This window comes from Sciurus vulgaris, assembly GCF_902686455.1.
Source record: "Sciurus vulgaris genome assembly, chromosome: 14".
Classification (NCBI taxonomy): domain Eukaryota; kingdom Metazoa; phylum Chordata; class Mammalia; order Rodentia; family Sciuridae; genus Sciurus; species Sciurus vulgaris.
Genome location: NC_136475.1, coordinates 26,907,656 through 26,935,086, shown reverse-complemented (window position 1 = coordinate 26,935,086; position 27,431 = coordinate 26,907,656). Strand labels below are relative to the sequence as shown.

The 27,431-nt window shown below is 47.1% G+C and overlaps 1 pseudogene across 1 annotated transcript in view; it reads left to right on the top strand.

Annotated features, from left to right (window-relative positions):
• LOC306643430 (beta-adducin-like) overlaps positions 1 to 27,431 on the top strand; it is a 98,768-nt pseudogene that overhangs the window by 58,266 nt on the left and 13,071 nt on the right. Inside the window, exons 2-9 of the transcript XR_013766875.1 lie at positions 3,473 to 3,589; positions 9,324 to 9,540; positions 11,178 to 11,315; positions 17,662 to 17,813; positions 18,156 to 18,236; positions 21,724 to 21,873; positions 23,207 to 23,350; positions 25,232 to 25,330. The product of XR_013766875.1 is annotated as a beta-adducin-like (transcript). The remainder of the gene's footprint in view (positions 1 to 3,472; positions 3,590 to 9,323; positions 9,541 to 11,177; positions 11,316 to 17,661; positions 17,814 to 18,155; positions 18,237 to 21,723; positions 21,874 to 23,206; positions 23,351 to 25,231; positions 25,331 to 27,431) is intronic.

Genomic DNA, 27,431 nt, shown 5'->3' with positions numbered 1-27,431 from the left:
ATTTTAGCAAAAAGGCAACTTGGGCGTCTCTGATTCTCCCGTAGACCTCCTGTTCTCTTTACAGCCATAGGAATAATCCATAGAAATGTGATTTCATACCTCAGTGGGTACACATACTGGGCCTTAGTGGGAGAGGGAAGAAAATGCTCTGTGACAGGAAGCCTGTGTCATGCTCCACCCCCAGCTGTCCTACTATCAGGGTGGGTCCAAGGACGGTCTTGCTGAGGAGGGGTCAGAGGTGTGAGGATGTGAACTGGTGGCTCTGAGAGGGAGCTCCAGGGCTCCCATGTGCAGAGTGGAGGGTCCGGAGTGGGGCAGGTGCCGGATGGAAGAGGTAGGAGGGCAGAGGAGGGGGTGAGGCTGAACTTGGGAGAGCCAGGAGGATTGTGGTGCATCAGCGTGCCATGTGATGTTACCGTCCAGTCTCCACATCCAGCACTGCCCTGAGTTGGACTTGTTAGTTGCACACAGTTGCTGGGATGCTGCTTCAAAACAGGAGAGCAGAGTGGCTGGAGGGGCCGGGCCCACGGGCTCTATATCAAACGAGTGCAGTGCTTAGGAGGAAGTGATGTAGACAGCAGGGCGTCTGTCATGCCTGCCTGTTAACACCCGCATTGTACCCTGAAACCGATGGCTTAGAGTTGTGTCCACACTGTACTATGAGCTCCCCTCCGGCCTTTCTTGCCTCGAGGACCCCAGAGCCTGGCTCCTGCTGCTTTGTTAAGCTGGACTCACTTCCCAGTGTCCCATGAGTTGCATTTGTTTGAGTTCAACTGATATTTATTCAGCACCTACCTGGCACCAGGCCCAGTGACAACACAACATGGGGACAGAGCAATGCCTGAGACACAGGCCCTGCCTGCTAGGAGCTCAGGGTAATGGATAGTTGCTGTCCACTTGCAAGTGGAATGAACAAGATGAGTAACAGTAGTGTGACAGCCTGGGAGAGGCCAGTCTGGGGACAGGCTCCAGGACAGAGGACACAGCAGCCTAGCTGAAGGAGTGGGGAGATGAAAGTGTGCTCCTGGGAGACACCAATGCTGACAAAGAATCTGCCTGCCCCATGGTCCTGTGAGTCACCCCTGGAGCATGCATGATAGGTAGGGAGGGGGAGGCAGGTGCTGCCCATAGGGTGTCAGGACAGAGCTGGTACCTCATCTTGCAGATGGCCATCCTTAAGCAGACGGGGTGGAGGGTGGTGGGCAGAGAGAGAAAAGTGTAGCTCCCTGGTTGGGGGTTGATGAGTTTGAATTTTTAACATGGATCATACATTTAGTTTGAAAAGGAAATTCAGAATTAAAATGTTATATTCAGAAAAGGTGAAAAGAATAGCTGTCGTGTTTGTAATAGAATCTGACTTTGACAAAGTTTTGGTTGCAGGTTCAAGAATTTAAGAAAGGAGGTGGGGGGGCGGTTACAAGAATATTGCCCCTAGTGAAGGAGGTGGGGTTTTAGCAGGGCAGTGGCAGGTATGGACCAGATATGCAATTGTAGACCAGTGATTCTGGCCATTGATTGGATGTTGGACAGGAAAGAGGAAAGACCCTGGGCCAGAGCCTATTGAAAGGATGGAGAGATGGAGGTGTCAGGTCTTTCTCTTCCTTTCCCTCAGCAAACCTGCTAATCTGGTGCCTGTCCTGGCCCACCTCCACCTGATTCTGCAGTCAGATTTGACAGTTTTGTTGCCACAAAATAATGGCTTGCAGATGATGCGTTTGCCTCTGAAACCTCTCAGGGCTGTCTTCATTTTAATTGGGATAACAGCCTAATCCAAAGAATGGGGCTCCCGTAGAGGTGAACATCAGTCAGAGTTGAATACCATTGGAGGCTGGGATGGGAATTATTTTGTTCATCTGGGGGAAAGATGTCTGCTTTCTTATATGAATGACACACATCACTTCTGGGGACAAAGGGCTAATTCTATTATTGCACATAAAAAATAGCTCAGACCCTGACAAATCAAATCTTAGCCAGTTGTAGGCACAGGATAGCCTCAGACCTCCATGCCAGAGGCTGCTGGGAAAGTGGGGAGCAGGTGCTTGGGGTAAGACAACTTGCCTGGACTGGTCCTTCGGGAGGGCAGTGGGGGAGTTCCAGTAACCCCAGGCTGAGTTGTCCTGGAAGGGAGGACAACTCTCATTTTGGTGGACACTGGAAAGATGTAGCATGAAGGGGCTGTGACTCTGTTCTAGATAGAAATAAAAACACTGGAAGGAGGACACCAGCTGGCACTGGACACGCAGAGCAACGAGCCTAGCTTTTGAAAGCATCTACCAGTGCCCTAACTAGAAGGTGGACATCTGGACTGCACTAAGGGACCTCCAGGCACTGCAACTCAGAGCCCTAGGACCCCTGGCCGAGTGGAGAACAGGCTGTACCTCAGTGGCATGCTACTATCCTGGGCTCCCACAGACGGTCACACCTACCAGGTCCATCCTCCTTGTCTCTCACTGGTGGGTCAGGTGTCTCTGAATGCTTATATCTGGGACAGCATCAGGTTAAGGATGGAGCTGAACTGAGCCAGAGCCATGGGCAGAGGCCCAAAGGGGGCAGTCAGGGATGCTGCCAGCCTTGGGTGAGACGGTCCCAGAGGTCTCACCAGGACTCTCAAGTGAAAATGGAAACTATCACCTGTGGGTTTTGTTTTGCTTTGGTAGCACTGGGATTGGACCCAAGGGCTCTCTACTACTGAGCTTCACCCCAGTCCTTTTTATTTTGAGACAGGATCTTGCTAAGTTGCCATGCTGGACTCCAACTTTGTGATCCTCCTGCCTTAGCCTCCCAAGTAGTTTGGAGTACAAGGTCCTGCACTTGTGGGTTTTAAATATATAAATTTTGATGATTAATTTTTTGAAGAACTCAATCCCCAGGAATTTTGGAGTAGTAATTTGCCCATTGTTGTTAGATATTAACCACTTTACACTTCCTCTTTCAGGAGTACTTTAGAACTTATTACCCAGATATCAGCTGGGTGCCTTTCCTCCCCTGGAATTCTGGGTGAAGGTGGTCTGAGCCCACCATTTCATGGCCTATATGGGTCTCAGGCCCTTCCACTTTCCTGGGTATAATATTTTTCAGACTATTTCTGTCTCTTGACTACTTCCAAAAAATCACTCACACCACCATCTGTTGGGAAAGTGTTGAGGGGGGTCTCAGGAAGGGGTCTTATCCCTTCCAGCCCATCGCTCCTATAGGAGCCGCCACAGCGTGCTCCCTGACCATGCAGAGCAACCTCCTTGTTCTGAGACCTCGCTGGCCAGCATGCAGCAAAGGGTTTTGCCAGTTCCCCTCTTTAAAATTTGATCCCCATTGTAAAATACTAATGCTTTCTTTTCATAGACATAATTTGCTTTTAAAATAAAATTAATTTCAAGTTCATTTTGAAGAGTTTCTTAGCAGTCCATAAAATAAATTGGGTTGCGTCACGGTGGTAAGATGAGACCCTGATGTTTGCTGTATTTGTGTTTTCCAGTTTCCACCTGGATGTCTGAGGTTGTGTAGATGTGGTTGCACCCCAGAGAGTGGAGCAGGGGGCGAAGACCCAGCACTGAGAGGAGAAAGCCTTGGAGAGGCCTGGGCCAGCTTCCCGGTAAGTAGCCAGTGGCTTTTGGAGGTGATACCACTTTAGAGGTGGGTCCATAGGATGAGCATGAGCTTCCAGATGCTCAGGCTGTTGCCCTGAACTTCCCTATCTTGCTGACCCAACAGCTACTATAGAATCTGCAGGATCTTTGAGGTTGCTAGTTGCTAGCCACCCCCGTCTTTAGCAAGGGCAGGAGCCCCTCTGCAGCACCTGGTGGGCACTTGGACTCTAGGAGAGAGAGCCCCTCACAAGGGAGCTGCTCCTGCTGTTAGAAAGCTCTTTCTCAGCCCCCTGTCATATCTGCCTGTTAGTAGCAAACCCTGGGCTTCCTAATTTTGGCCCCCTGAGACTTGAGGAAATCAGCCAATTCTCTGTCCCACAGGGTGGTGCGACAGATATTTGGGGACAATATGATAGAGTGGAGAATGAGGATCTGGGGCCAGAAATGGTCCTGAGTAAATCCAGGACTTCTGTAACTGAGTTTCTTTATGCAAAAAACTGGGACAATAATATCTCCCTCATTGAGTGGTCCTGGGATGAGAACAAATCACAAATAGAAGCTGCCTTGTGCTATTACATCACCAACTGGCTCTCTTATAATTCAGTTCAGTTGAAGGGTTATATGTCTAGTTAAAGGGCCGCAGATCAACTACCACAAGTTAACGGACAAGGTCACCAACAAGACTGCCCCTACTTCAGACACCAGTTGCAAGTGGGATCACAAGGCCACCTGCACTTCTGACTGACTTGATTATAAGTTTGGGGGTTCCCACAACCCTTCTTCGGGTCCAGTGATTCACTGGAATGATTCTGAGAACCCACAGTGCTGGGGGGGTAGTCGTAGTGCTAGCATGAAAGAGCTAAGTCACGAACAGCTGAGAGAGACCCAGGGTCGGGTGGAGGAGGGCACACGGAGCTCCCGTGCCCTCTCCTTGTGGAATCTGGGCACAGGTTTCTCCCAGAACATCAGTGTGTTTACCAAGCCAGGGTCCAGAGATTTTTGATTTTTCAACCAGGGGCCTTCATTACCGAGGCCTGGTGGATCGAATCATTTGCCCTTTGATGGAACTCCTCTCCAGCCCACTCCCTCCTGGAGTGTGTGGTGGCAGGGAAGCTCCAACCCACGAATCATTTGCTTGGTCTTTCAAGAGTCCTCAGATCCTCCCTTGAAACTATCTGAGGGCCCTGGGTGAGTCACCCCATTAACATCAATTCAGGTTTGGGTAAAAGGTGCTCATTATGAATAACAAAAGAGACTTCTGCCATCTCTTGGACATTTGAAAAATTCCAAGGGTTTGAAGTTCTGTGCCAGGACTTGGGGACAAAGACCAGGTACTTCTCTTTCTTCCATCACACTTGGCCCAACAACCGCTGGCCTCCGCTTACTTCAGCATCTGGCTTTGCCCCTTCCTTGTGCGCTCCAGGTTGACATGTTCCCATTATCAGAAAACTAGGTATTCTCTTTGATCTTTTCCTGGATGTTTGTTCTTACTTTTTGTTAACATAGCTTAAGACTGAATTGGTTCTTTGTGCTAAAACCACATAATTACAGTTATTTAATGTGCACCTGTTTAGAGTTGAATCACAAGCCACTTATTACTCAAGTTCTTAAAGCTAAGATGATTCTAGCCCCTAAATGACACCAAATAAGAGCAAAGAGTTGATAACACAGGCCAGGCTCCATTTATAGTATTTCACATACAATAACTCTGCTGAGATTTACAACCACCTTTTGGGGCAATTATTACAATCCCCATTTTATATATTGGGAAACTGAGGCACATAACAATTAGGTTAACTAGCCTAAGATCACATAGGTAATAAGTGGCACAGCTGAGATTTGAACCCAGAGAGTTCTTGTTCCTGAGTCTATGCCTTTAACCACTAAGCAATATTTTGATCACCTCCACAGCATTGTGGGAAGGGAAGAGGGAGCACAAAAGGATGCCCCTGGTTCATAAAGCCAAAGGGCTTGCCCAGGTGGCCATTGCTATGGCAATGGAGTCAGGGCATCCATATCCTATGCCACCCCCATGGGCCCACCTCTGGAACAGCCCCGTGGGGTGGAACTCCAAGAAAGGGAGGTGGCCAAGGACATGGTGGTATGGGCTCCTCTCCCTTAGGCCCAGACTTCTTAGTTCCTCATGTTCAGGGAGCTGGGAACTGCCTCACAGTCTTCACAGAGCTGTTCCTGGAAAGGGGAGAGGGATGATAGTTCCTCTGGGATAGTGCTAGGAAGACTAAGTACCAGGAAGAGCTGGCTCAAAATATTCCAGTCCTGGAGAAGCTGTGGGTTCAGGTTCGGGAGCTGGTGGGCCTGGAGGCCTAGGCAACACAGGGAGCTCACTGCTCCATGATCACATCCAGTGCACTCACTGGGGGGTTGCTTGCTACCTTTTTTTTTTTTTTTTTTAACATTTAAGATTCAGACCTTTGAAAGTGCCAGAGAGAAAGAACTATTTGCCACGATGAGTCACTAAGCAGAGAGGTGGTGGAGTCAAGCCAGGTAATGCCTGTGGAAGAATTCCGGTCTGCAGTGCTGCCTGCCCAGGACAATCTGGTGGTGACTGCACATCAATATGGCTCCAATACAGTCCTGCTGTGTTTGACCTTGCAGCTTTTTCTTACCCCCAAGCTCCAGACTGGGTGGGAACATGATAGAGGTAAAGTATTCTTTACCTCTTTACCTTGTGGGGAACTTTACCATTGAGTACATCACCAGCCCTATTTATTTTTTTATTTTGAGACAGTATCACTAAGTCGCTTAGGGCCTCACTAAGTTGCTGAGACTATGTACTCAAACTTTTGATTCCCCCTGCCTCAGCCTTTTAAGCAACTGGGATTACAGCAGTGTGCCACTGTGCCTGATGAGGTGAAGTATTCTTAAGTAGCCCTGTACACATAGACCTTGAGTCCACCAGGACACTATCAGTTGCTCAGGTATGTTCTTTGCAGATGGTTCTATTTTGGCATCTGACTTGAGTGACAGGCCATGGTGGAAGCAGGGAAGTCCCTTTCTCCAGAGAACAGAAAACCCTGATCCTCTATCCTTCTGCCTTTTCTTTTCCTTTTTTTTTTTTTTTGTAGCAGGGATTGATCCCAGGGATGCTTAACCACCGAGCCACTTTCCCAGACGACATTTTAATTTTGAGATGGGGGTCTCACTAAGTTGCTGAGGCTGGCTTTGAACTTGTGATCTTCCTGCTTCAGCCTCCAGAGAAGCTGGGATTATGGGCCTTTTCTACACAGATCTTTCTGTCTCCAACTTGGATATACAGTATAGTGTCCTATAGTGTCAACCATATAGTTTCAGAGCTGGAAGGGAGCCCCAGGGGTCATTCTCTCCACTCCCTCATTTAAAGATGGACAAAGTGAGACCCAGAGAGGGAGATGATTTGCCCAAGTCCATGCAGCTATTGAGTGACAGAACTGGAGCAAGATTACAGGCCTCTGACTTCTGGTCCAGAAACATCCCTGACAGGCCCAGTTGCTCCTTGTCCATTGGGTTTAAATGTTACTAAGTACAAACCCGTAGTTGTTCTAGTAACCTGCCATATCTGTTTCAAAATCTTTCTTTAGAGATACTTTTGGCTGCCATGCCCAACAGATTCCTTCCCCCACCGCAGTCCCTCACCCCTCTCCTGTTGTCAAATATCTCATTGGCAGAACTGGTAAAGGTGGTGCTGACTGGGGGAGGTGAGAGGGCTTTCCTGGGAGATGATTGATTAGTGAAAGAGATAAGATGAGAGGTCACACGATTTGATAGCCTTGCAGAAGCGAGTCATGATACCACATGGAGCACGGCTGCTGTCCGAGGGCAAGGTGGTAGGTTGAGTAGTTTGGACAGCTATGGGAAGTGACACATGGCATGAGTTTAGAAACATGAGGTTTTATGCCATGTCTATCAGGCTTGCTAGAAATGCCAGCACCTGGGGTGGATGTCACATTATATGTTACAGTGCCCATTAACATATAGCCTATAATATTTTTCCCCTGCTGCTTATTAGAATTACCCAGGGAGTTTTTAAAAATCCTGATGTCCGGGTCACATCAAGACTAATTATATTAGAATCTCTGGCATCAGTACTTTTTAAAGGTCCCCTGATGGTTCCAATATGCAATCTAGGCTGAGAACCACAGCTCCAGGCAAGGGCTCAGGTCATCTCACCAACCAACCCTTGAAGGACTCTACCCATATGCTTTCCCTTGAACTTGCTATTCACCTTTCACTAAAGGAAGCATGCAAACACCATACCAAAATATCTGGGTATTCTAGGTTGACGGGATGGGCTCCCACTTGTTCTCCCTAGGCTTACCATAGCATCCTCCTCCACCCACCTCTCCTGGAGACACTGCAGGATGAGGGTAAGAGGCCTGGCAGAAGATGGAAGAAGAGGCAATAGGCAGCTCAGGACAAGAATATGCCCTACTGACCATCAGCAAGGCTTCCTTTGTAATGAGCTGCTGGCTGGAATGAAGGTTAAGGCTGGGTTACACAGGACTGCTGAAGCAAGGCTGGAGGTCAAAAGCAAAGCAGAACTTGGGAGGCCAGGAGATTCTCCCAAAGAAAGACAGCCCTCCATCTCCACAAGGGGGAAAAGCGAGGGAGTGTCAGGTTACGGGTGAGAACCTAGGATTGCAATGCTAGTTAATGTTCTTTGTAGCTCACACATATGTTCAAAAAGTATGGTTCAGTCAAGATGCATGCCTTCTGCTGAGAAGGGACTCAGGCATCAGGCAGAAAGCACTGAGTGTTAGAGGGGCCTGACCCAGACTTAAGGGCCAGCAGAGCTGACACAGAGGGAGACCCCTTAACCAAAGTCCCACAGCTGGGAAGTGAAGGCTGGACCTGCAGCCTTATTCCTCAGAAGGGCTCCATTACAGCAATAAAAGGCCTGTCCTAGTTCTTCATTCATGCATTTAAAAAATCGTGCTTGAGTAGATAAAATACATTGGTAGCCCTAGTCCTCACTTCAGGGATCTTGCCTCAGTATGTGGGACTCTGGGCACAACATGGCTCCCTTCAAACAGTACTTATTTTTTTCTCAATATATGCTTAGCGGGATTTGGGAGAGAATAAATTTTCCTTTAATAAAAATTACACACCTCTTTTCAACTTGGAAAGAGGATCTGATTCTGCAGTAAGACACATTTTACTAAAACAGGTTCACCCATGATTCCTTTCCAGGAGGGGGAGGACTCCACAAAGCGTTTCCCATATTTTAGTGTTCTTTTGTAAACTTCCCCACCATAATTTTTGAGGAGGCTTCTAAAAAGGATTTGCATTTATTTATTTCGTGTGTTGCTTTGGTTCTAACTCAGGGCCTCCCACATACTACGCAAATGCCCTACCACTGAGCTACACCCCCAGCACCATAAGAGGCTTACATTTTATCTAAATTACTGAGTCCCAGAAAATAACTTCTACTACGTGATATGCAGCAAAGAAATGCTCAAAACGATTTGCAGGTCTTGTTTCCCCTGGGAACTATCTACTTCAACCCCAGTGTAACCAGTTAAGCTGGATCCGTGTTTTCAGTCCGTGCAATGATGCATTAGTGCCCTCTAACCATCGGCACTCGCGGGAGGGTCCCCTGTCTAATAGGCGCAGCCGCGCGTACACCCCACCACAACTAGCTGCATCCCACTGTGAATCCCACAAACCCAACCCTCTGCCTTCCGGAGCATATGTCCCAGTTGGGAGCATTAACCTGATGCTTACCTTGTCCTTTTCCTTCAGGGTTCCAGTAGCAGAGCGCAGCCCCAGCAGGAAAATGAGTGAAGAGACGGTCCCCGAGGCCACCTCCCCGCCGCCCCCACAGGGGCCGCATTACTTTGACCGCTTCTCTGAGGAAGACCCTGAGTACATGCGCCTTCGCAACCGTGCGGCCGACCTGCGGCAGGACTTCAACCTGATGGAGCAGAAGAAGCGCGTCACCATGATCCTGCAGAGTCCTGTGAGTGCAGTCTGACCCAGTCGGTCAGGGAGATGGAAAAGGAGGCCGGAAAGGGAGGGTGGGTTGATTCTCCAGGGGACCCTAAAGATCAGTCACTCCTCTTTGGTGCCCAAGGTTGTAGCAATTTAGGCCCGCCAGCAAGACGAATCTTGTCCCATGTGTATTTGATTCTCTACCTGATCGCTGGTATTTGGCATAAGCTGAGTGTTTACAGGTAGTTTGGCTCAGAAAGTGGGAGACAGACAGGAGCCCCGCCCCAGTTTCCTGTGACCGACCCTTCTGAGCCTCAGTGTCCAGTTTTCTTTTCCCTCTCTACTGAGAACTTTAACCGTGAACAGACAAACCCACATGGGCTGGTGGCCAGCAGGGGGCACCACTGGGAAGGCTCGGTGCGACCTTACAGAACACGTGAAAGAACTTACTGTGGGGCTAAGGCTTGAATGCATAGGGCAGGGGAGAAGAGGACCTGGAAGCCCCAGGAGGTGGGCAGAGTGGGAGACTCAAAAGGGCACAGGGGTATGGTACAGGAGCAGAGGAGGGGAGGCCTAGTCGGGATGGCCCGGGTCTCTGCAGACTTAAGTACAGGGTGGTGCCTGCCTGGCACCACCATAGAATTTAGCCTTGAGGCAGGTGGTGATTGAGAAGGACAGCTGGTCTGATGGATGACTGAAGCCGTAGGTGTTGGGGTCAGGGGGAGAGCAGTGTAGAGGGAGGCAGGGAGGCTCTGGAGAAGTAGAACTTGGGGCTCTTAGGGATCAGCACATGACACTGAGTGTTGGGAAGCTCAGGATGGAGTGGAATCTCCAGGTACTTGGTGGGATGGGTTCAGAAGGGTGCACCCAGCTCTTCCTCAGCTCCCCCTGGGTTTCAGGGAGCCAGAGCACCTATGTGGGCTGTGTGTGACCCTGGTCGGGGGAGAACAGTGGATGCTCACACTCCACTGATGAGCATGGAAAGAATGAACTTGAGGTCTTAGCAGCATCGTGGGGGAGCCTGAAGGAAGATAGCAGGTGCTAAAAGCATTGGGTGAGGAGTCCCTGGGAGGAGCCCCCAACGTGGTGATGAGGAGGGGTGGCAGAGTCAGCACCAGACCTGGTTTCGGGGGCCTCCTGCAGGAGATGGAGACTGAGGAATTCTGCTTCTTCCTGTGATTTTGTACGACTGCCAACGTCAGGTGTTTCCTGCTGCCACCTGGTGGGCAGGTGCCAAGTTATGCCTTGGTCTCTGAGAAGCTAGGCTTAGAGTAGTGTATCAGAAGTGGAAGTGACCTCAGAGGTCATCGGATCCTTTGGGCCCTTCCTTCTATTTTTTTTTATTAGTACATGAGGAAACTGAGGCCCAGAAGAGCCATAGGTATAGCTAATGGAAATCAGGATCCCTGCCCTCAGGGCAAAGAGAACACAGGGTTCATTCCCAGCATCTCCTTGGTGCTCCCCACACAGCAATCCAGAGAGATTTCTGAGGGCCTGGAATTGCTCCTGGGACCCAGGATTCCCAAGCTTGATCCTACTTGGCTGACCTGGGGCTGGGAGTGTGTACTTGACAGAGCTCATCATTCAGCACCCAGGGGTCAAAGGGACCCTCAGTCTCACATGTAAGAGACTTTGGGGGAACCAACACCTTGGGGCCTGCTTCAGTCTTTCAGGGAGGAGCTGGAAGGCCTCATCCAGGAGCAGATGAAGAAGGGAACAACTCCTCCAACATCTGGGCCCTACGGCAGATCGCGGACTTCATGGCCAGCACCTCCCATGCAGTCTTCCCAACATCTTCCATGAGTACGTGGTGTCTGGGGAGCTGCCAGGAGCAGAGGAGGAGGGGTGTGATGGGGAAGAGAGGAAGAAGCAGTAAGAAGCAGCTTGGTTGCCAGGCACAGCACCAGTGTGGCAGTTTGCATTAGCAGGCCTGGGGGAGATCAGCATAGCCAGGGAGGTGCCTGGCTCTGTTTGTGATATGCTGCAAATTAAAGACTCACAGAATTATTATTCCTGATGACAGAAATGGGCGTGGTGGAGGTAACTTCAGGGGATGAGAGGCAGCCATCGAAGCCATTGTCTCGTGCTGTATGAGACAGGCCACCTGAACCTGATAGATTAACCAGAGGAGCCAGGGTTAAGCATGAAGCCAACTTCCTGAGCTATGAAACTCTGACCATGACCTTTAAAATCAAAACATTGAAAAGGCTCAATATGATTAATATAGGAGGGTGATTGAAAGTTAGGCAAATAATCAAGAAAGATTATTGTACCAGGGACTGAACCTAGGAGCACTTAATCACTGAGCAACATCCCCAGCTCTTTTTTGTATTTTATTTAGAGACAGGGTCTGGCTGAATTGCTTATGGCCTTGCTAAGTTGCTGAGGCTGGCTTTGAACTTGCAATCCACCTGCCTCAGCCTCCCAAGCTGCTGGGATGTACTGTGTTCTTGAAACTTGAACACAACTACCTATCAATATTTTGGTGTATATCCTTTTTATCTTTTTCTCTTAACATATAGATTATGCAAGCAAAAATATAATCACATTATATATATCATTTTAATAACATATCTTAACTAATTTTTCACATAATAAAATATGGTTCTGGCCAGATACAGTGGCACACAGCTGTAATCTCACCTGCTCTGGAGGCTGAGGCAGGAGGATCAAAAGTTCGAGACCAGATTAGGCAACTTGCCAAGGCCTTGTCTTAAAATAAAAAATTAAACTTGGTAAGGTGGCACATGCCTGGAATTCCAGTGGCTTAGGAGGCTGAGACAGGAGGATCATGAATTCAAAGCCAGCCTCAGCAGAAGTGAGGTGCTAAGGAACTCAGTGAGACCCTGTCTCTAAATAAGATACAAATAGGGCTGGGGATGTGGCTCAGTGGTCAAGTGCCCTTGAGTTCAATCCCTGGTACCCCAAAAAAATAAATTAAAAAATTTTTTTAAGAAAATTGAAATGACTGATGATGTAGCTCAGTGGTGGAGTGCACCTGGGTTCAATTCCCTGTAACTAACATATACACATTTTGGTTGCACAATGTAATTTTTTTGGTGGATGTATGCTATTTAATCAATTTTCTATTATTGGACTTTAAGATTATCTTCAATTTTTTGCTATTATAAACAACAATACAGTAAACATCCTGATAAAAAAAAAATCTGAGGATGTATCCTTGACTATTTTCTTAAGATAAGTTACAAAATGTAGAACTGGTGGATCAAAGTATGTCCATGTTTCAAGACCTTTGTGCAAAATGGCAAATTTTATACTTTCTTCATTCTGGAGAAAGAAAGATGAAATCAATTTATACTTCCAATGGCTATGCAACAGAGTACTCATTTCTCCACCCTGATCTGTAATATATCTTACCATTTATTTCATCCTCCTGATTTGACAGTGATAAATAGTACTTTGCATTTTAATATGCACTTATTTTATTATTAGTGAGTAGATATATTAGGCATTTTAATATATATTGGATGTGATTTTCTTTTTGTAGTAAATTGTCAATTCACATTCTTCACTGATATGCCTATCAGCATATTTTTTCTTACAGAATTGGAATCTTTATATTGAATTCTACTTCCCAACTGTCTACCAAACACATTACAAATTTTTCCAGTTTTCATTTGCCTTTTAAATTCATTCATGTTAATTTCTGTCTTTAGAGTACTTTAATTTTCATGTAGTTGAATCCATTGTTGTTTTCCTTTGTGTAGTCTGGTTTTGTTTGCATGCTTACAAATACCTTTCCTTGTTTCATCATCCAATGGAACAAATGCCCTTAATTTTTCACTTGTCATTTTTTTCTCAAATATATGTTTGTTCTTTAAAATACCTTCAGAATTATTTTGTCAAGCTCTGCCCTCTCCACCCCGTCTACCTTAAAAAACTCATTTTGGGATTTTGCTCAGGATTACATTACATGAATAGATTCATATGGTAGAGAATTTATAAACGTATAACCTTACATTAAGATATAAGCTCCATGGGGGAATTTTGTATGTTTGACTCTAGAGTACTATATTCTAGAAGAGTGTCCTGGACTTAAAATAGCATTGGGTACATGGGATTTAAAAAAAATATTTGCATGAATTAATTAAATCTTTTCAGATATGAGGGATATTCTCTCCATATATTCAGGGGCTATTTTCATATAGTCCCTATGGATGTTAATCCAGGAAGTTTTGTCACTTTGTCATTTTAAATGAATCTTTCTGTATTCAGTTTTCTTTTTGGTTATAGCTCTCAAGAAGGGAGATGGATGGATGGATGGATAGATAGATAGATAGATAGATAGATAGATAGATAGATAGATAGATAGATAGATAATCTCTTGGAGTTTGTATATAGAACATCAGATATCTGCAAATAATGCTTATTTTTGCCTTCATGCAACATGTACCCTTTGGCTTATTATTCCATCTTTTTCATTTCATCCATTAGAACTTTTAGAACAATGTTGAATAATAGATTAGAAAGTAATCATCCATGTCTTGTTTCTGACTTTAATGGAAATTCTTTTGCCACACAGTTTGAGGTACTTATTCTTTTCCATGCTGAGGAAAATGTTTTCATTCTAGTTCATTATAGGTCTTTCTCAGAAGTGGAGGTTGAATTTTATAAACTGCGTTTGGGGGCATTTATTGATTTTTGTTTCCTTGATTAGTTGTTGTGATGAGTTATAATAATAGATTTCTGATTACTGAACTCTTTTCATTCCTGAAATAAATCATTCCTGGTCTTGATGTATTTTTTTTAAAAAATATTCTTTGGATTTGATTTGCTGAAATTTTTTTCAGGATCTTTTGTATCCATCCTTACATGTGATTCTGTCAGCAGTTCACTTTTGGGGTGGTCTTTATCCAGTATGGGGATACAGGCTGTGATTTCATAACATGGTCCAGGGCACGCTTATGTTTCTTTTTGCCCTGATGGATTTTGAATTCAATAGGAAGTCTTTGTTCCTTCAATATTCATTACTCATTTATAAAGTCATCCAGATCTGAGAACTCTTTAGAAGTTCTTTTTGACACTGAGTTTTATCTTTATTTTGCTGCTTATTGAGTAAATTTTTGTCAAACATTTCATATAAAATTAACCACTTCCGAAATCTTTTCAAAATTATTGGTTGCTATTTTGACTTTATCTTTTGATGGTGCTGGGGACCAAAAACAGGGCCTCATACATGCTAAGTATGCCCTCTACTACTGAGCCACATCCACAATCTCCTTGTCCTAAGAGCTATCGGATCGTGTTTTCTTATTTCTAACTGGTTGAATGCATATTCTTTTAAAGATTTGTTAACAGTATCGGATTTTATTGCATCATGTTCAGAAAACATGGCCTATTTAATTTCTGTGTCAAGATTTATTAAGTTTTTTCCCTGTGGGTGTGGCCTAATGTTTTCAAATGATATATGGTTATAGGAGATCTTTCTGGCATGACATTTCACCCATATTTCCATTTTCATTTGATTTTTGTAAAAAATGAAAGCTGCATTGTCTCCCAATGTATTTGATTTCTGTTCATTTCTCTTTGTATTTATGAGAGTTTTTACTTTGTGTATCTTGATAAATGTCCAAAGCACAGTGTTCATTATGGTTATAGTTTTATTATGGATTATACAACAATATTCTCTTTAGTAGATCATTTTAAAGAGAATATTGTTGTACTTGAATGTTAATGTTATGACCTGTTTATTTTTGTTTTTATTTGCCTGGTGTACTTTAGATCTTCCTTTTATTTTTACCTGTTTTGTGTCACTTGAATGCTTTTTGCCTTTTTTTTTTAACCTCCTATAGGAGCATTTTCTTCTGGCTTTCTATGGCAGTAATAGAGAAACTTGAGACAGGTTTTTGTTTTTGTTCCTTTGTGGGTAACCAAAAGTAATTTTTAAAGATGTTTCTGGATTTTCCCCTTATTCATGTATTTAAGAAATGTTGTCTGTAAGCATATAATTTTTATGGAAATTTTAATGGACTTTTTTGTAAGTGTTTACAATTTGCATACATAAATCTTTATTTCAGTTCAGAAAATTTTTTTTCTATTATTTCTTCTGTTATTTCTTGGAACACTAATTGTCTAAAAGCAGGCTCTCTGGTCTTTGTCTACCATGTCTCTCATATTCTATGTCATTGTCTTCATGTCTCTGTCCTTATACTCTTACCTTTGAGAGACAAATAGGACTAGCAGCATTCCCATTACCTCATCAATCAGCATCTGCTAGGGAGAAAGATGGATGCCTGAAAATGCAATGAGTACATGTCCAGAGGTAGGGGTGTGTAGAGAAGTTGCCAGTGTCATGAGTTACTCTCTGTGTAGCTCCATTTGTCTTAGTTTTTGTTGTTGTTGTTGTTTTCCTTAGTGTGCTCTTCACTGTTACCTTTCAGGGAGGTCAGCGAGTTTCCATCTGGCCCAGTTAGATCTGTCATAAACGTGGTGTTCAACCAAACTAACTTATGAAGCTGGTCAGAGTAAGCATCCTTTACATTAAGATTCTGAGAGCAGAGGAGTGAGGACTCTTGTTGAGTCCTGCTACTCTTACCTCCTGCCCCTGGGTCCTGTGAGTAGAGGAATCCACAGAGCTGAAACTCCTCAGGGTCAGGGAAGCGAACTTTCTTTGAGACCAGACACGCAAGATGTGATGGAGTGTTTTCAGGCCTCTTTTGGCCTCTTGGCCATCCCTAGGGTTCCAGAGTTCTTTGTAAGAGAAGAATGAAATAACTGGGGGTCTGAAGCAGTACCCCCACCCCTAGTAGGCCCACTTGCCTGGCTTTGCCTAAGGCCTAATGTTCTTCCCTTCTTACTGCTAGGAATGAAGCAAAGAGGTAATTTCTTGTGTGGGAAACCCACGTAGAGGAGGGAAGGATATAAGACTCCTCAATTTTTATTAGAAATCCTTGACTTTGGAGTTTTATTGTTGTTCTTATCTAACTGGGTCCTTGGAGCACTGCTGTCCCTGGGAACGCTACATTCAGTGGACACATGCCCTGGAGGGGTATCATATCTGGTCAGTACAGGCCCTTTGGTGTACTTCCCAACGTGGGATATCTGAGCATGCTCTGCTTGCTGGGTGGTGGCCTAGCAGCCCCCATCCCTCTCTTACATCTACAGACTATCTCATTTTGACTAATGGCAAATATGAGGTAGGAAATACATCACCTTGTAGATGAGAGGGGATTACAGAGATGAGGAAAGTTTCCAGAGAGCCTTTTAATTCATTAGAGTTTTAATGGGCAGCTGGGAGAGGCAGCTTTGGGAGACTCTTAGGCAGACATCATTGTAAGCTAGAATCCTTATTTATTGATTCTCTTACTGAGTAATCCACGTGCAGGTAGCTCAGATGCCTTCTTCTGACTTTCTGAGTTACCATCATCATGGTTAATGGAGTAGACAGGACATCAGCTCCTAGACTCTCTGGGTGCTCTGAGACTGAGACCATCAAACCTTCTAGGCCTATTTCCAAGTCCCTTGCACCTTCTCCAAAAATCTCCCCAAAAGAACCATCACATAACGAAGGGTCTATATCTTCAGAGAGGAAGAAACATGCCCTAATGGTGGCCTCAAGCCCATTGGTCAACCTTGACTTCAGGGGTTTATGACTCCTAAAAATGACTTAGGAAAGTCAAGTAATTTATTTCCTGACTACTTGGCTTTCTAAATTACAAAAAAAGTTCTGTTATATGACATAGTTAAAATGGCATAATAATTCCAGGTCTAATGACCAGTAACTTCTTCATTAGAACTAACAGATGAGATAGACCTATATTTTCACTCAAAAATTTATTCTATGTTTCATTCAACGTCCATTCTTAGGGTTTATGGTATCCTTGCATTCTGAGAACCCTTCGTTCTGGGACCTGAGTCTTGCCATGATTTGTTTTGTTTTTTAATTAAAAGTAATGTCATGTTTACCTAAATGAGCAGAGGACTTTATGGGGTACAAATATCTATTCTATGGACTTTCGCCCCCTGGAGGAAGATTAAAGAATGTTTGATTACCTGCCTAGGGATGTTTCTTGTACAGCTGTAATGCCAGTGAGAAGTTAGAAAGGCTTAGGGAAGGAATAGGAGGGTTGAGCTATGGGAGCTCCTGACCCTAAGGGAGCTGCCCTGTCCCCACTGCTGTCCCCTGCAGACTTCTCCATGATGACGCCCATCAATGACCTCCATACTACTGACTCCCTGAACCTGGCCAAGGGGGAGCGGCTCATGCGCTGCAAGATCAGCAGTGTCTACCGACTCCTGGACCTCTATGGCTGGGCCCAGCTGAGCGACACCTACGTCACGGTGAGAAAAGCACCCGGAGCAGCGTGGGACATGGCTTTGCAGCCCCCACAGAAGCCAAAGGGGGAACTTAGGTCACTAAAATAGCTGACCTACCACTGGGCACTTTGAGTGGGGACCAGGATTGCCTGGACCCTACTTCTGAGGCTGTTCTTGAACATCGTGTGGTTCCTCTTCCAGCTCTGTTTCCCTATTTCCACATACAGGCTGAGTCCTCTTCATCTATTAATGGCTGGGGGAGAGGTTAGGGGTCATTAAAGTGGATTCAGGAAGGGGGAAAATCAAGTGTCCTTGGAAATGTCCCCTTTCCTTATTTTCCTCTAACAATGTGTGTTTCTCCTCCAGCTGAGAGTCAGCAAGGAGCAGGACCACTTCCTGATTAGCCCCAAGGGAGTTTCCTGCAGTGAAGTCACGGCATCCAGCCTGGTGAGTACCATGTAGCATCTCGCGGTGTCTCAAGGACTCTTCCCTGAGCTGACAGCATCCCTCCTGCTCCTTCAGTGATGGGCTATCTCTACATGAGCCACTGCTGTCCTGTTCCTCATGGGGCTCAAAATGTAATGGGGCAGGAGAGACACAAACCGAACTGAACACCCAGAGCATGGTGTGAACAAGAGACCAAATGTGAGGTGTGGGCAGCGAGCACAGCAGGAGGGAGGAGGGAGGAGGGATGACCTGGAGTCCTCCAAGTCAGGGTGCCTGAGTCTGGGAGTGGATCACAAACATCGGGAGTGGAAGGCTCCCAGGTGGGGGACACACTGGAATGAGAACCAAAGGAATGTAAGACCTAACTGCTGCGGGGGCTGTTGAGGTTGCTCCTGGCTCCCTCTCAGTGCTGCTGCTTTTAGGTGGGATAGGAAGAGACTTCCAGAAGGTGGTATAGATCAGGAAAGATTTCTGGGTGGAAGGAGGACAGCAGTAGAAAGGACTATCCTCAAAGCAGCAAGGGCCCAGTGCTTCTCAGAGACATGAGCTGTGGCTGCTGTTCCAGGTGGTGGGGAGGGGAGGACACCACCTGGAGGCTTGAGTTGTGTCCCACTGTAGAGTCCAGGTGCTCAGTCCAAAGTTCAGGCTGACAGAGCCGCAGCCGCAGAATATTTGAGCAGAGCAGGACCTCAGGGTTGGCCAAGGCCATTTTTATAGGCAGAAAAGGACACTGGTATTCAGAGAGGGTACATGTCCCAAGGAGGTGATCGTCTGGTAAGAACTGGAATCTGAGAGACAGGAACAGCACAGGCTCTATTTTAAAGACTTTGTTGTCTGGTGGGGGAGTCAGGCGAGGAGGTCAGCGATGACAGCGTGGAGTGAAGAGGACTCCAGGAGAGCCGAAGGAAGCTTTGGAAGCCGGGGGGGCACTGTGCTCTGCCAGCAGTTACAGGAGTTGGAGGGGTTGAGGGAAGGGTCTTCTAATGGAAATGATGGTGCAGAGCAGAGTCCTCATGAGCCCTTAGGATAAGTAGACTTAGACCAGGCTGGCAGGGAGAGGGCTGGCGGAGGTGCCTGGCCTGGCCTGGGCAAGAGCATGGCATGCACAAGCCCTGATGCTCGGGGGTCCCAGTGTACCTGGGAGGACAGGAGAGTAGCAAGTCTGGTGCAAGTATTTAGTGTCTAGAGGTGAGGCTGGGAAGATGGTAGGGGCCAGATCATCAGAGGCATGGAAAGTTACAGCAGTTTGGCTTCATTCTACTGGATATTCAGAGTTACTGAAGTGCTGTAAGCAGGTGTGTGATATGATCAGGTTTCCATTGTATAAAGGTCACTGACACGGATATGGAGGCCAGCTGACATCAGGACAACTGGTGGGTGCTGTTACAATAAGCTGGGAAGAAAATTTTGGTCCTGTGTGCTTACTGGGCCTGGTGGTCAACTGGGTTGAGTGAGATTGAGCTTGAGGAGCTGGTGGGACATTCAGGAGGACATTCAGTTGGCATGATTATTCCAGGGTTAGAAGGGACCTAACCTTGAGATACAGGCTTGAGAGTCATACACTTGAGTCGCTCAGGGAATGTATGGAGTCCTGGGGCTGCTGTGTATGGTTGTACAGTTTGTGTACTGCACAAGGGAGCCTGGCTGGCGAGGAAGATGGGAAAGGTGAAATCCAGCCTCTGCACCAGTCGCTGATTTGTCCAGGCTCTTGGCTTCTTCCCATTAGCATAAAAGCAACAGTCATGTGCCAAGCCCTGCATCCCTGGGGCTACCCTCAGAGGGAATATTTGTTTACTCATTTCTACAAAGGCACCTCATGGGTCGGTGGCTGTCCTATTAGCTGTGGAGATTCTTGAGTGGTACAGACCACATATCCAAGGCTGAGACAGGAAACACATGAGCTCAAAAGGGACCACTCCAGAGAGGGAACTCTGAACTCAGCACACATCTGAGCAAGTAGGGAACTGGGCTGAAGGAAACCAGAGGTTGCCACTGGACACTCAGGTTCAAGGGGCCTGCAGGGGAGGTCACTTTGAAATGTCTAAGTCACGTTCATTTTGTAAAATTCATTTAGAAAAGATTCTTAGAAGATTTGCGGGACATCTGACTGAGGCTTCTGCAGAAGCACAGGATGTCAGTAACACGTTCCTTCTCCCACACCAAGGCCTGTCTCCTTCCTTTGGTCCCCTTCTGCTGGGGCTTTGAGGGATGGAGAGGCAAGCAGTTTATAGAGCTGCCTTGTAGGCTAAATGGAAGATGTCTCTGCCGCTTCAATTTTAAAAGCCCAAGTTGTGCTTTTTAGAAACGATAATCTGCTTGGTAATGTCCAGTCGGTATCTGTAATCAATAAGTAGATTAGCCGTCAGCTAGAGGGAAATTGCCCTGGGCATGTTTTCAGTGCAGGTGTGAGGAGGACCTTGTTTCAGGATCGGGGTTTGTGTTGGGTGATGTGGGGATGTAGCCTTGGAGCGTGTGCTGCCCGGATGTGGGGGCAATTCTAAGATCCGGTATTTTCCCAGTTGCCCTCTAGGAGGAGGCCCCCGCCCCCGTGCACAGAGTGAGGCTTTAGCTCTTTGGTAAAGAAGCCGCAGTTCCTTTGTGAGTCAGGAGAGGGGGGTGTTGGCCAGCTTTGCACTTGCACTGTGCTGTTTCATGTTCAGACATGCTTAAGGAGTGGTCATTTGTCTTGTATCAATCACAAAGCGACCTTCCCCGATGCTGACGTTATGTGAAATTGTCTATGTCAAGGATGGAACATCACTGCCAGCCACAGCTCTTTCCTCTTACAAGAGATTGGATACACACACGTGTGGGCACACATGCACACAACCATGTGATTTTTAAAAGAAATTTCTTTTTAGCTGTGATACTTACTAGCCCCTTAGTATCAAAAGCAGATTACAAAGCCAGGGACTTCTTTCTACTTATCTTTTAAGTTCTGGCTTCTGGGTGGTTGGTAAATGGTGTTCAGTATACTATGCTCTTTACCTTTGTGTATGATTTTTAAATTTTTCAAAAAATAAAAAAGCTCAGTTTAGATATGCCTTCCTCTGGGAAGACTTCTGACCCTGCTATTCTGCTGGGATGAAAGACTCCCTCTACCTAATTCTAGAGAATTCTGTGAATGACTGTCTTCTAGCTCCTTGCAACTCAACGTGGGGTCTCTGACCCATAGTGTGGGTATCACTTAGGAAAGTGCAAGAAATGCAGAATTTGCGTTTTTACAGGGGATGCACATGCACAGAAAAGTCTGAGGAACTCTGTTCTAGCATTTCCCCTGATGAATTCTGTCACCTTATGACCCCTTAAGATTGTTTACTCGCTGAGGGCAGGACCTGGGTCCTCGTCCCCCAACACTAGGCTTATCCATTGCTCCTGGGGTCTGGAATGAGGGAATGGGGGGTTGATGAGTGCAGGGCTCACCTACTGGGGGAGGAGGGAAGGCCTTGCCCATGCTGTTGCTCTGATGCTTTCTTCTGTGGCACAGATCAAGGTGAACATCCTGGGGGAGGTGGTGGAGAAGGGCAGCAGCTGCTTCCCAGTGGACACCACGGGCTTCTGCCTGCACTCGGCCATCTATGCCGCCAGGCCCGACGTGCGGTGCGTCATCCACCTACATACGCCAGCCACGGCAGCGGTGAGTGGGGCTTTCTTGGCACTCCGAGCTCCTCTGAGCTCACCTCCCTGAGCAGCAGCCTGACCCAGGGCACCTGATTCTCTAAGATTCTCCCTGAGGGAAGACATAATCTCATCTGAGGTAGCAGCAATCTCATCATCTAAAACAGTCCTAGAAAGATCTGGAATTCAGGCCAAGGTGAGGAGAGAGAATCCCTAATGCCGGAACCTTCATTCTGTTCCTACTTCTAACTGCCGACGTCCTGGTATAAGGTGAAGTTGTGGAATGTCCATTTCATCGCTTCCGCCAGGACCATGCACCCAGGGCTATGTCTCCTGACTTTCTGCTCAGGCTCGTTAAGGCTGGGGCTGCGTCTGCTACCACACAGCCCAGGCTCTGGGAGGAGATTTGACAGAGGATAACAAACTGACGGGAACCTAGACTGTCCCCACTTCTCCATAGGATGGGGTAGCTGAGAGCTGGGGGCACGTGTAGCCCAAGGAGGGGAGAATAGGAAGAATAACCTGAAGGAGCAGGTTGCCCCCAGTGGTCTCTAGTCATTTGTCCATATGCACCCAAGATGCCGTGCTGCCATTTGGAGAGAGAGTAGAAAGCCAGTTGCCTGAGTTCACCCCATTCTGCTGACCTCCAGACCATGCTCACCAGGGTGGGCAGACTCATGGCCCCTGTTCTCTTCTCAGTGAAGCACACTGGTTATGAGCAGTCAGACCAGATTTTGGACTAACACTTGACAAGGGGTTTGTGCCAGGCATGTGTGTCTGGAGGGCCCAAAGCCAGCTCATGGAGTAGAGTGAGGGTTCCCTCCACGCTCCTTGCTTTTCATAAGAGGTGGGCGTCAGGGTCACAGCCTGTGTTTTTGCCCTGGTTCCTGGCCCTCATGCTGCCCTATTGCTGGAAAATGGTTTCTCCTTGATCTTCCTTGCTAGTGAGACATGTCTGTTTCTGCGCTGAAACCAAGGCTGAGGGTTTTTCCAGCCCATCCTGGGAATCTTGAACCTGCTTCACCTGGTACAAACTCCATTACTCCTTCCTGGACCCACAGGACAAGCCCCAGGCTGGGGCAGAAAGCAATAGCTCTCTTGAATGCTTTCTTCCACATTTCTAAAAGCTGGTACATTGGTGTGCAAACTGATGGAAGGAAGGACGTTAGAGCCATTAGAGCCAACAGCGGGAAAGCAGACCAGAGCTGGTTGAGGAGGCGTTCCAGGTCTTTCTCTGTACCTGCTCTCCTGACCTGCCAGCCCCAGAGCCAGAACTGGACCATGCCGTGCTGCGGAAAGGACCAGTGGCACTGGGGGCGGCAGGTGCCAGCCATTCCATCGTCTCCCTACAGGTGTCAGCCATGAAGTGTGGCCTCCTGCCTGTCTCCCACAATGCCCTGCTGGTGGGGGACATGGCCTACTATGACTTCAACGGGGAAATGGAGCAGGAAGCCGATCGCATCAACCTGCAGAAGTGCCTTGGCCCCACCTGCAAGGTTTGCTCAGCTCTTCTGGGAAGGTGCTCGGGAGTGGCGTTGTCAAAACTGAATCACAAAAGTGACATTTGTTCATTGGAGAATGTTTAGGTGTTGCTGATAATTTTTTTCTAGAGAGAAAGGAAAAGGAGAATCTATCATACTGCTCTGAGGTTTTGGTGCACACTCCCCGTGTTTCCATTTATGCTTATAAAATTGGGATCCTTAAATATGTTCTCCCTTTTCCTCTTAGCAAAATATAGTATTATCATTAAATATTTTTCTGTCACTATTTAAAATTATTAAATTATGCCTTATGTGAATAGCTGACTGCCATTACCTGAATTGTCCTCTGTGGTTGGACATCACCCCCTCAGATTTTCTCTTCACATAAACAGCATAGTGATCAAAATCCTTTTGACTAAATCTTCATGTGCTTGAAATAATTTCCTTAGGACAAATTTCTAGGGCTGCACATTTTATAACTCTTGCTTCATATTGATCAATTGCCTAGCAACTGTTGTCCCCCTGCCCCATATCTAATATAGAGAATGTTGTTTCCCTGCAGTCTCCCCAAACTTGAGTGTTATCACATTTGTTCCTTATCAACATGCTAGAGAAAAGTGGAACACTGTTATTGCTTGACTTAAGTCTAAAGCCCTATCATACACCAGCACACACCTGAGCTTGGAGCAGAGCCCAGGTTGGTGGTTACTTGCCACCATCTTGGCAAGGCACTGTCTATTTCCTGAGTCCCTGTCTCCCTGTCTCTAAGTCAGGTAAGAAATCTTGCCACTCTCTCTCTCAACATCCTCCAAAGTATCATTGGTAGCACCAGGATGAGATGTTCACACCTTAAAGTGCTGCTTGAAGAATTAAAGAGAATTTGAGAGAGGGGGTGTTCAATGTTTGCAGGATCTTTTGTGGGTCAGTCATTGTCTCCATCTTTCTGGACTTGAGAGGAAGCAGCTCTACTGTTTTAAGCAAGAGAGGGCATGCTGTCTAGAACCTTGAGGCCCCAGCCTAGGCTCTGCAAGGACAGATCTGACACACAGACTTGTATCTCAGCTCCCAAGTGGGCACTGTCTGGCTGCAGAGTGTTTTCAAGGGTAAAACCAGTCAAGTAAACTTTCTGGCAGGGAAGATGCACTTGGCCCTTGGGGACTGGAGCTCTTGGTATAAATTCATTTCTGCCTCCTGCTCTATCCACCTGCTAAGTCTGAAAAATTGCACCAATAGTGAGAACCTTGGGGCTCAAGTTCAGATTTTGCCTCTAAGTAGCTGGGAAACTTTCAGGTTTTTAAGATTTCTTTTTCCACACCAATAAAATCAATTCAACTGAGAAACCCGTATAGCCTCCTTCATAGAACTGTGGCATCCTGGGGCTGCCAGGGCCTCACTGAGTTCACGAAGTGAAAACCTGAGGCCCAGAGAGGGGTTGCCACTCACCTGTGTTTGTAGAGCCACCTCGGAGAACTTTCCTCTTGGGCTTTGGTCCCAAGTTGACTAATTCACACAGGCAAGAGATTGCTTTTGAGGTTGAACCCTTGTATGAGACATCAAATAATTTCATTGACTTACACACACACACACACACACACACACACACACACCAGTTTTTCAGACTTCTGAGTTCTCTCACACCTAAAAATTCAGGTATTGTTCCCTCCAAACTGACCAAGCTACATAATCACAGTTTTAAAAAATGCCTTTTCAATTTCTTAGGGTGGATACTTTAGGTTAAAATCAATGCAAGGTGGCATTGGGATGTTTGATTAGGAGAAAGAACGAAGAGCTGGGGGAAGGGCTTGGGGGAGGGATATGGAAACTGCTATAAATAAAAGTCTCTCCCTCTTAAGTTTTGAAGGCTTGAGGTTTCACTGGCTATTTCCTCCTCCACAGATCCTGGTGCTAAGAAACCACGGAGTGGTTGCTCTAGGGGACACCGTGGAGGAGGCATTTTATAAGGTCTTCCACCTGCAGGCTGCCTGTGAGATCCAGGTGAGTGCGTCCCTCTGAGGGTGGGCCCAGGAGTTGGCTCTGATGGGTGTCTGTGGGTGAAGGCAGGGGCCCTGCTGGCTGTGAATCAGGGGGTCCTTTGCTCCTGGCCTTGTGACACTCTTGCCCTACTTCTCTGAGGTAAGATTCACCCTTAGTGTCAGTTCTGTGGGTTGCCAGAACTGATCACCATTGTCTGGCCACCCTGCTCTTGGGGGTCAAGCCCAGGACAGGCAGCTACTTGGGCTCCTCAGCTAGAAGAGGGAGAGACTGTCATCATGAGTATGCCATGCTCACATGTCACCTGGGTGCACCTGCTGCACCCAGCCGTGTCTGTTTGGTGTCCTGTTTGCCCCTGCCGGCTAGCCCAGCAGAGCGGTGCTCAGAGGAAGACTGCCTGCCTCTCTCTGAGGCGGTACTCTGGGAAGAATGAGGCCAGCCCAGAAGAGTGTCTTGTGGAGGCACCAGTGACGCCCTATCAGTAGTCTTGAGAGGACTGTGTTGAAAAGAAAGTTGTGAAGCTAGTGAAACAGAGGTGTCACAGGAAGTGGTGTGAGACTGACCCCTGCCCCAAAGAGCCAGATCCAGGGACCAAGGGGCGGGTGGGCCCAGCCCAGGTGGTGCCTCCCTGATGTGGTCCCTCCCCCCAACCAAGGATGTTGGCACTGAGCTCTGACAATCGCCTGTTGTCAGAACCTAGCAGAACCTCTGCTAGAGAGGGAAGCAGCTTGCCTTCCCCACACCTGAACACTTAAGGGCTCCCCATCTTGCATCTGGCAAAGAAAAGAAAGAGGCTTCCATGAGGAAATAGCTCATGGGACAACATCATCTTCACAAAGACAGCCTCAGCCCTAAAAAATAGGATGGATTCAGATGCCTCTGAGTTCCCCCTGTACAGTGAAGTATGTTGCCTAGGCATCTAGACCCTGGAAGTGGACCCTGGGCAATTAACCAAATGCAGAATGACCATGTGCGATCAGGGCCTGACAGCCCCCTGGCTGCTGTCACTTTCTGTTCAAGACTGGTTTGATGTGACCTTGTTAAAGTACTTAGACAAGTGTGAGCAGCTGGCCCCCAGAGAAGAGAAGCTCAGCGGCTTTTTCCCAGCTGTTAGGGCAGAGAGGCTTCCAGAAGAAAGAATGGAGCTAGGAGAAGTTGGAAGTAACCCAGAGAGGTTAGAGCAGGAGGTGGTGGATGAGGACACGAGAAAGCACAGGTAGCAGCAATCTGCGGGCCCATGGGGATTGCCCTGGTTCACTTTAGGTAGAGGGGCCAGCGCTGAAGTCCTGTTTCCATGCTGGGCCTCATTTTCTCCCTCAGGCACCTTGGTGAACAAGCAGACGTGGCTGTGGTCATGTTTGCAGTTCAAGGCTGAGTGCATGTTCAGCTCTCCCGGGAACTCTTCACTCCCCATCAGTTTGGGGTTCCAGAAAACTGGGTCATCCCGAGCCGAGAGAGAGGCAGTTCCCTGCTCTGCTAATAGGCAGATGGGAAGATGGACAGGCAGTTCTTCTCCATCTGTTACCCATCACCATGGAAACCAGTGGAGGAAGAGGAGGTGGGGAGGAGGCAGCTCTTGCAAGGTTCTGGGCAGTTCTTTCCCTCCCCCTTCTCCATTAATGACCAGTCCTGGGGGAGGTTACACCTCTCAGAATTCATTTATCAGCAACATTCACATGGCATGAGGGACCAGGGGCTGTTCTAAGTACTTTACAACCATTGCCTTAAAGATTCCTCGCAAGTGTAGGTATTTGCTGAGTTCATTTAACAGATGAGAAACTGAGGCACAAAGGTAATAAATAGCTGCCCAAAGTCACGCAATAAGGAAGTGGCCGAGGGATTCAAACCCGGTACCTGGTACCAACTCCATGCCCATAAACACTACCCTGCACTGCCTTTCCAATAAGAGTCGGTGGGAACTGTCACAGGGGAGCAGGCACATGTGTCCTGGGTGAAAAGCATATGGAAGATATTCTTACTTCCGGCTCTTCCTAGGGAGATGGGGTTCACCTGGTGACCCTGCCTGGCTGACCTTCAAGAAGTAGCATGGGGACCCTGGTATGTCGCACACACTCAGACTGTCCAGATCCTTCCGGGTTTATGG